Source organism: Schistocerca cancellata, chromosome 9, assembly GCF_023864275.1.
Source record: "Schistocerca cancellata isolate TAMUIC-IGC-003103 chromosome 9, iqSchCanc2.1, whole genome shotgun sequence".
Lineage (NCBI taxonomy): Eukaryota > Metazoa > Arthropoda > Insecta > Orthoptera > Acrididae > Schistocerca > Schistocerca cancellata.
Window position 1 is genome coordinate 360,860,169 of NC_064634.1, and position 8,747 is coordinate 360,868,915.

General features: G+C 44.8%; 1 pseudogene; it reads right to left on the reverse strand.

The window, feature by feature from the left end:
• Positions 1 to 434: 434 nt before the first annotated feature.
• Positions 435 to 552, reverse strand: LOC126102441 (5S ribosomal RNA; annotated as a pseudogene).
• Positions 553 to 8,747: the final 8,195 nt, after the last annotated feature.

Here is an 8,747-nt window from a genome sequence, read left to right on the forward strand (position 1 = left end):
GTTTGTGTACATCTTCGTTTCGCGTGCATGAAATCTCGTTAGAGGCCCGTGTCGAAGGCTAACGCATGTCGATAGCCAATCATGGCGTCGTCAGTCTTGCGTTTGACGCCAAAATGACGACATGTTTGCAGGAAGCGCTGTGCAACGAGTGTCTCACTTCTAAGACATTCGGCCCGTTGGAAAAATTAATTTCTGTGGAAAGTAATAAAAAGGAACAGAAAAAAAAAATCGTCACAACAGGCCATGAAGGCCCAATGGTACCGACCGGCCACCGTGTCATCCTCAGATCACAGGCGTCACTGTATGTGGATATGGAGGGGCATGTAGTCAGCACACCGCTCTCCCCGCCATATGTCAGTTTACGAGACCGGAGTCGCTTCTTCTCAGTCAAGTAGTTCCTCAGTTTGCCTCTCAAGGGCTGAGTACAACCCGCTTGCCAACAGCGCTCGGCAGAGCAGATGGTCACCCACCCAAGTGCTAGGTCAGCCCGACAGCGCTTAACTTCGGTGATCTGACGGGAACCGGTGTTACCACTGCGGCAATGCCGTTGGCTCGTATGCTCAAAACTGCATCTGAAATTAAGGTCAAGGCCGAGTTCCCAAACAGTTTCATTCTGTCGTTGTGAAAGTAAACGGGCGGACTGCGCGTCACACTGGATACTTGTCCAGCCGTCCATTGTTGTTTTCTGGAAATCATCTTCTGTTCTTAGTACTAAATTTACTCGATAAGCCTCTCCTGTTCTTCTGAGACTGGGAAAAATTGTTGTGGAGAATTTCGACGGGTGAGCAAACAACGAAACAACGGAGCAGCGACAACAGAGATCCTACGGCGGTCGTCTCAGGTAGGGAGCTGCAGCACGCACATCTCTACAGTCGCACTGCCGATTGCCAACCGACAGTACATTGCTGCTAGCTGTCAAAGCAAATTGCCTTCGAATAGCATTATTAAAGTCCATAAGTAAATTGAAGTCAGTTTTCAGTTTACAGTTCACCACTTATTCTCCAATAACACCTCCGATCAAATTTACGTTCTACACTCCGGGAAATGGAAAAAAGAACACATTGACACCGGTGTGTCAGACCCACCATACTTGCTCCGGACACTGCGAGAGGGCTGTACAAGCAATGATCACACGCACGGCACAGTGGACACACCAGGAACCGCGGTGTTGGCCGTCGAATGGCGCTAGCTGAGCAGCATTTGTGCACCGCCGCCGTCAGTGTCAGCCAGTTTGCCGTGGCATACGGAGCTCCATCGCAGTCTTTAACACTGGTAGCATGCCGCGACAGCGTGGACGTGAACCGTATGTGCAGTTGACGGACTTTGAGCGAGGGCGTATAGTGGGCATGCGGGAGGCCGGGTGGACGCACCGCCGAATTGCTCAACACGTGGGGCGTGAGGTCTCCACAGTACATCGATGTTGTCGCCAGTGGTCGGCGGAAGGTGCACGTGCCCGTCGACCTGGGACCGGACCGCAGCGACGCACGGATGCACGCCAAGACCGTACGATCCTACGCAGTGCCGTAGGGGACCGCACCGCCACTTCCCAGCAAATTAGGGACACTGTTGCTCCTGGGGTATCGGCGAGGACCATTCGCAACCGTCTCCATGAAGCTGGGCTACGGTCCCGCACACCGTTAGGCCGTCTTCCACTCACGCCCCAACATCGTGCAGCCCGCCTCCAGGGGTGTCGCGACAGGCGTGAATGGAGGGACGAATGGAGACGTGTCGTCTTCAGCGATGAGAGTCGCTTCTGCCTTGGTGCCAATGATGGTCGTATGCGTGTTTGGCGCCGTGCAGCTGAGCGCCACAATCAGGACTGCATACGACCGAGGCACACAGGGCCAACACCCGGCATCATGATGTGGGGAGCGATCTCCTACACTGGCCGTACACCACTGGTGATCGTCGAGGGGACACTGAATAGTGCACGGTACATCCAAACCGTCATCTAACCCATCGTTCTACCATTCCTAGACCGGCAAGGGAACTTGCTGTTCCAACAGGACAATGCACGTCCGCATGTATCCCGTGCCACCCAACGTGCTCGCTCTAGAAGGTGTAAGTCAACTACCCTGGCCAGCAAGATCTCCGGATCTGTCCCCCATTGAGCATGTTTGGGACTGGATGAAGCGTCGTCTCACGCGGTCTGCACGTCCAGCACGAACGCTAGTCCAACTGAGGCGCCAGGTGGAAATGGCATGGCAAGCCGTTCCACAGGACTACATCCAGCATCTCTACGATCGTCTCCATGGGAGAATAGCAGCCTGCATTGCTGCGAAAGGTGGATATACACTGTACTAGTGCCGACATTGTGCATGCTCTGTTGCCTGTGTCTATGTGCCTGTGGTTCTGTCAGTGTGATCATGTGATGTATCTGACCCCAGGAATGTGTCAATAAAGTTTCCCCTTCCTGGGACAATGAATTCACGGTGTTCTTATTTCAATTTCCAGGAGTGTATATTGTAAAAGGCTATTTCAAATGCCTGAAATTTACGTAGTCGTCTCATAACCAAATGTGTTGATATAATCGTTAATGCTGACTCCTTTGTAATCAGTTAACTACGACTTGGAATCAAAATTCCTGACAGGCACATCATTTAAAGGCAGATCATCACTCGTTCTTTGTGCTAACATTGACTTTATTCCAATCAGGGATCATCTATTTGTATTTTGATTTCTCTCCTTAGTAATTAAAGTTTCACACGAAAGACATTCTAAATTGCAACACTTCTAAATTGCTAAAGTTAATAAGCCAACACGCAACAAATAGTTTGCTGAAAAGCACTTTCAACATGAGAAACTGTCACTGCTTACCCGTATTTCCAGAGTTATTAATTGCAATAGTAGCTCTTACTAAGTAAATCTGTTGCTAAATAATATTTTATCTGTTTATATATCTCACTTATGTGTATTTATTTTGTATGTCATGGAAGTATGGTTGTGTCATATCTGCAATTTCAATCCATCATTGTTAGAGACAGATATTATCTAACACATGTTTAGACATATCAGTTCAGGATAGAGGCAGTCTGCTTATGAGTTGATTAAATGGACACGTCTGCGACGTTTTAACACAGCAGTTTATAGAGGTGTTATGGTGAACGTCTTGCTACAGCAGCCTTACGTGTTATGTACAGTTACGTATTTTCTAATTTTACAAGCTAACTGAGACGGTGGGAGAGGATATTAGCGAAGTATTTACTTGTGGGGTACTATGGGTATTACTATAGAACACGTAGCGGAGTGACAGTGGCAGCAAGTTTTCTTAGACTATCTTAACCGAATAGCAGTACTAAGAAGAAGTTAGGACTGTTTTAAATAGTCTTGGGTACATCAGTCGCCGGGAGCGATCCTATGTATGCGGTGAGTCGTAAGGATAAGAGACTATTGGATATGTATTGTTTCCAAGTTTCCTCTACTAGAAGATTCGGTAGGATCTGGTTCGATACTTTTGACATTAACATGTTACGGTTTTCTCAATAGTCCGTGCTGGACAGGAAGATCTTGGACAGAGAGTTACAGCTTATTTGTAGGGAATTATTTTGTTGAGCTGTGAGGAACAATGACTTACAGATAGTGGTTGTGGGTTTTGTTTGATGGTAGCGAACTGAACTCCGTACCCTTCTGGTGGTGTAAATCTAGTGGTTCTGTAATCGTACTCACAGAAGATTGAGTTGTGGCTATTTTGCTGTGTGAAACGCCGTTAGAGGGTAGTGTTGTGACTGTTTCTGGGTAGTGGAATGTTAATTTGGACCTTGAGCGAAGTAATGACTCAAGAGCTTGTTACTTATTGTGGACACGAAACATTATGTCGTGTCTAGAAGAACGTTCAAATGGCTCTGAACACTATGGGACTTAACTGCTGAGGTCATCAGTCCCCTAGAACTGAGAACTACTTAAACCTAGCTAACCTAGTATCACACACATTCATGCCCGAGGCAGGATTCGAACCTGCGACCGTAGGGGTCGCGCGGTTCCAGACCATAGCGCCTAGAACCGCTCGGCCATCTAGAAGAACGATTTGCCAGTGCTTTAATGAAGGTCTGCCCTGGCAATGTTAACGATAGACCACGAATATTGAAGGTACAATCACAAAAAGTAAAATGTGTAGAAAACTATTGCTTATGATTGTGTCTAGTGTCCATTTCACCTAGACATTTTAGTGGGACACGTGACGCAGGCACCTGAAGAGGCGGCGAATTTTGATGTGAATGTTTCATTATATGAATGAAATTGGTGGTGGCACCTAGGTCTTTTGTTTGCCATTGTTTTCTGATAGTTGTTGTCCATTAGCGGGAATTCGTGCTTTTGCTAGGACTCGTGCACCTGGACCGATTTTGAAATAAAAGAAAAAAATAATGGGGCCAAGGTATTTAGAAAGTATTTTGTAACATAGCTATTTTTTGACGATGTTATTGCAGGTGTTAAATTTGCGAAGGAAAATAGGCAACAGTATCTGTGTCTGCGATGGCAGGGCTGTGGAGTCGTGGAATCTTTGACAGCCAATAGTGAAAAGCTGCGGTGTGCAGCAGGTGGGGATTCCTTGAGTGTACTGTAGTATCCTGTCCACTCCTCTAATACAAGGGGCCTAGGAAGCTGTTTTCTTGGATCGTTAGACAACAATTCAAGCAAATCATATTAATGGAGTTTACTACAGTAACTTAAAATGACAATACTTAACTTTGCGTATTCACAAAAGTGTCGCAAGAAAATGGTGACATACAAATAATCAATGTCCTTCAGTATATACAATTCAGAGCAAGCAAAACAAAGCAGTCCATGTCACTGCTGTAGCGTTTTTGTTACGACTCGTCTTCTACTGCGGCCGCAGCTAGGTGGCGCGGCGCTTATATTCTCTTCGTATAGGTGCCGCTCCTGTCTAGGTGTCGTCGTAGTCACCGTTCTATTGGCTGACGGCGTCTCACAGCCCTCTCTGCTCTTCCGTTCTTCATCGTCGTGCCGGCGCTTGTCGTTCCGCCGGAACATGTACAGTGTAATGTGTGGACGTACTTCTGGAACTGCATGAGAGAAGGAATGACGGCTCAGAGCAATGGTTGGGCAGCATACGGACATAAAAAGGTTTTGAAATGAAGAACAAAGTATTTTTTTTTGATGAAGTGAAACGTTTGCTTTTATACACTACTGGCTATTAAAATTGCTACACCACGAAAATGACGTGCTACAGACGCGAAATATAACCGACAGGAAGAAGATGCTGTGATATGCAAATGATTAGCTTTTCAGAGCATTCACACAACGTTGGCGCCGGTGGCGAACCCTACAACGTGCTGACATGAGGAAAGTTTCCAACCGATTTCTCATACACAAACAGCAGTTGACTGGCGTTGCCTGGTGAAACGTTGTTGTGATGCCTCGTTTAAAGAGGAGAAATGCGTACCATCACGTTTCCGACTTTGATAAATATCGGATTGTAGCCTGTCGCGATCGCGGTTTATCGTATCGCGACATTTCTGCTCGAGTTGGTCGAGATCCAATGACTGTTAGCAGAATATGGAATCGGTGGGTTCAGGAGGGTAATACGGAACGCCGTTCTGGATCCCAACGGCCTCGTATCACTAGCAGTCGACATGACAGGCATCTTATCCACATGGCTGTAACGGATCGTGCAGCCACGACTCGATCCCTGAGTCAACAGATGGGGACGTTTGTAAGACAACAACCATCTGCACGAACAGGTCGACGACGTTTGCAGCAGTATGGACTATCAGCTTGGACATCATGTTGCGGTTACCCTTGACACTGCACCACAGACAGGAGCGCCTGCGATGGTGTGCTCAACGACGAACCTGGGTGCACGAATGGCAAAACGTCATTTTTGCGGATGAATCCAGGTTCTGCTTAGAGCATTATGATGGTCGCATCCGTGTTTGGCGACATCGCGGTGAACGCACATTGGAAGCGTGTAGTCGTCATCGCCATACTGGTGTATCACCCAGCGTGATGGTATGGGGTAGCCGTTACATTTCAGATGTGTTACGACCCGTGGCTCTACCCTTCATTCGATGCCTGCGAACCCTACATTTCAGTAGGGTAAGGCACGGCCGCATGTTGCAGGTCCTGTACGGGCCTTTCTGGATACAGAAAATGTTCGACTGCTGCCCTGGCCAGCACATTCTCCAGATCTCTCACCAATTGAAAACGTCTGGTCAATGATGGTCGAGCAACTGGCTCGTCACAATACGCCAGTCACTACTCTTGATGAACTGTAGTATCGTGTTGAAGCTGCATGAGCAGCTGTATCTGTACACGCCATTCAAGCTCTGTTTGACTCAATGCCCAGGCTTATCAAGGCCGTTATTACGGCCAGAGGTGGTTGTTCTGGATACTGATTTCTCAGGATCTATGCACCGAAATTGCGTGAAAATGTAATCACATGTCAGTTCTAGTAAAATATATTTGTCGAATGAATACCCGTTTATCATCTGCATTTCTTCTTTGTGTAGCAATTTTAATGGCCAGTAGTATATTAGTAGACTGGTATTGTTGGTCGCAGTTGAGTTCATTGATCTGAGTTAATTTGCTGTACCATGGAAGCTACTAGATGAAACGAATTTTCGTATCAGGGTCTACAATTTTTTTTGGGGGGGGAGGGGGTAAATTCATTCCCGACTGAAGTTTAATATCTTAAAGGTTGAGTCATGTGTTCTATTGGAATTCTGTGTCAAGGTTATGAGCCCAGTCTCCCTGGACAAAATATAGTTAGTTTTTTTAGCAGAAATTTTTCGCCTTTGCGGAGTCTTGCTGTATTGCTGTTTCTGCCAATACTTCATTTAGCAAGTGAGATTCAAAATACGTAGTTTTCTTTGCTTAATGTAAGTCCTGTCAACTTCTTTATTTTACCAATGCCATATGTCAGTGCAGAAATTTTCGTGTGTTTCAGGCTACATTCTTATACAGGTCGACGTTATAGTTTTTTAATACAGTTACATTTTTTTTAACAAACAGTTCGCATTGACCAAATCTACTGAACGAGAAATTATTGGTTTGCTTACTCATTCGCTTATGAATGAGACCGGTATTCACACATCCAGTATTCCCTTCAATTTCGTGTAAGTGATGTGCCTTTGAGCACAGCGGTAGATTTAGGTTGTCAGTTCACGTTCCCAGATTTGTATTTACGAATTTACAATAACACACATACGAGTAAAGGCTACTCACGTACTGTCTCTCTCTTTTTCTCTCTCTCTCTATCCCATACATATACACAGGGTGTAAATTTTAAGTTCACAAACCAGACTAAGTCGGAAGATAAGCTTCACACGAAAAAATGTGTGGGATCCAAAGTTGATTATTTTCGAGGGGGACATCTGCTGGTGCTAAAATTAGCCCGCCACCCCAGCCCCATGGGGGTGGGGAGGGAGGTACCTTTGAAATTTCGAAAGGGAACCCCGATTTTTATTGCAAAATCAGAATCTACATAAAACTAGGTTCACTTTGTCTTAAACACTTGTTTTGATTCTTGGTAGTTGACGCTGTAATTCAAGAAAATCCATGTTCTCATTTTTGCGTGGAAAATGGTTACAGATAAATAAAAAATAATTGGGTCAAAATTTGTAAAATTCTATTTCCTCTATCTCAAACCTCACCCTGTGGGGAGAGTTTTAGTTTTAGCTAATCAAAATTTACGAAGTAAATAAATATCTTACACACCCTGTATAATGTGTGTGTCGTAAGCGATCATAATTGCAATGATATTGCCACAAAGAGTTTGCAGAGACGACAAGCAACTGCCGCGGCAGAGATCAAATGATCAGCTGATAGTGTGGCAGACGGCAACAGTATTCGCATGTTTGCCACCAGAAACGCTGTGAAATGGCTTCTCCTTGCTGCAGTGCGGAGTTCCGTGATTGTAATACAGTCGGTGCTTTTTGCTTTCCTTTTTCATTCGTTCCCTTGGTTACAGAGCAAAAATTCTATTTCATATGCTTTTGTGATAGCGACTACATCGCAGTTTCTGAATATTACACTGCATGCGAAGGCATGCTATTTATCAGAATAAAGTACTACTCCAAGTCAAAAATTAGTTCGCATCTGATTCTCGCTATGACTACAAAACAATATCGAGCTCGCAAGTCTAGCAACCAGCAGATTTGCGATAAGCTTAATTATATTATGACCAGTTGGAAACGGAAGGATAATTATTATTAAAATAAATTAGCTGACAAGCAGAGCTTCAGATATTCAACTCCGATCATTGATATCACAGTTTGCGTACGACAATGACGTAAAAATCAGGGAAAATTAGACTTATTTACAGAAAAGCAAAATAAAAGATAGCCGGTGTAAGTAACAAACTACACCGCTGAATTAGACTGTAATTGTATCTCTGATACTGTCAAAGTTGTAGAATAAAAGGCAGCAGCTTTCGTTGGATTACAGTTCAAAGGGTACATAAGTAGTTTTTGATAATTAATTTGACGTGTTGTCACAGAGTGAAAGTTTTTGTTTTCAATATCCATTCCTACGTTAATGTTGAATGGCATTAGCCTTTCTAGATGTTTTACGATACGTTAATACGAGGCTGCGATAGAGAATTCGCGCAGTGTGATTGGCTTTGAAATTTTTCCCTAAAATTTCGGGCATGCAGCCGCATAAATTCGACTTCTTCATCTAATATTTCGGTTGTATCATTTTAATGATGGTACTTTGGGACATGCCTTATATCGAAAACCGACCCATACGAATTTATATTTACGTGCAAATAGCTGCCACCGTCCTTCGCA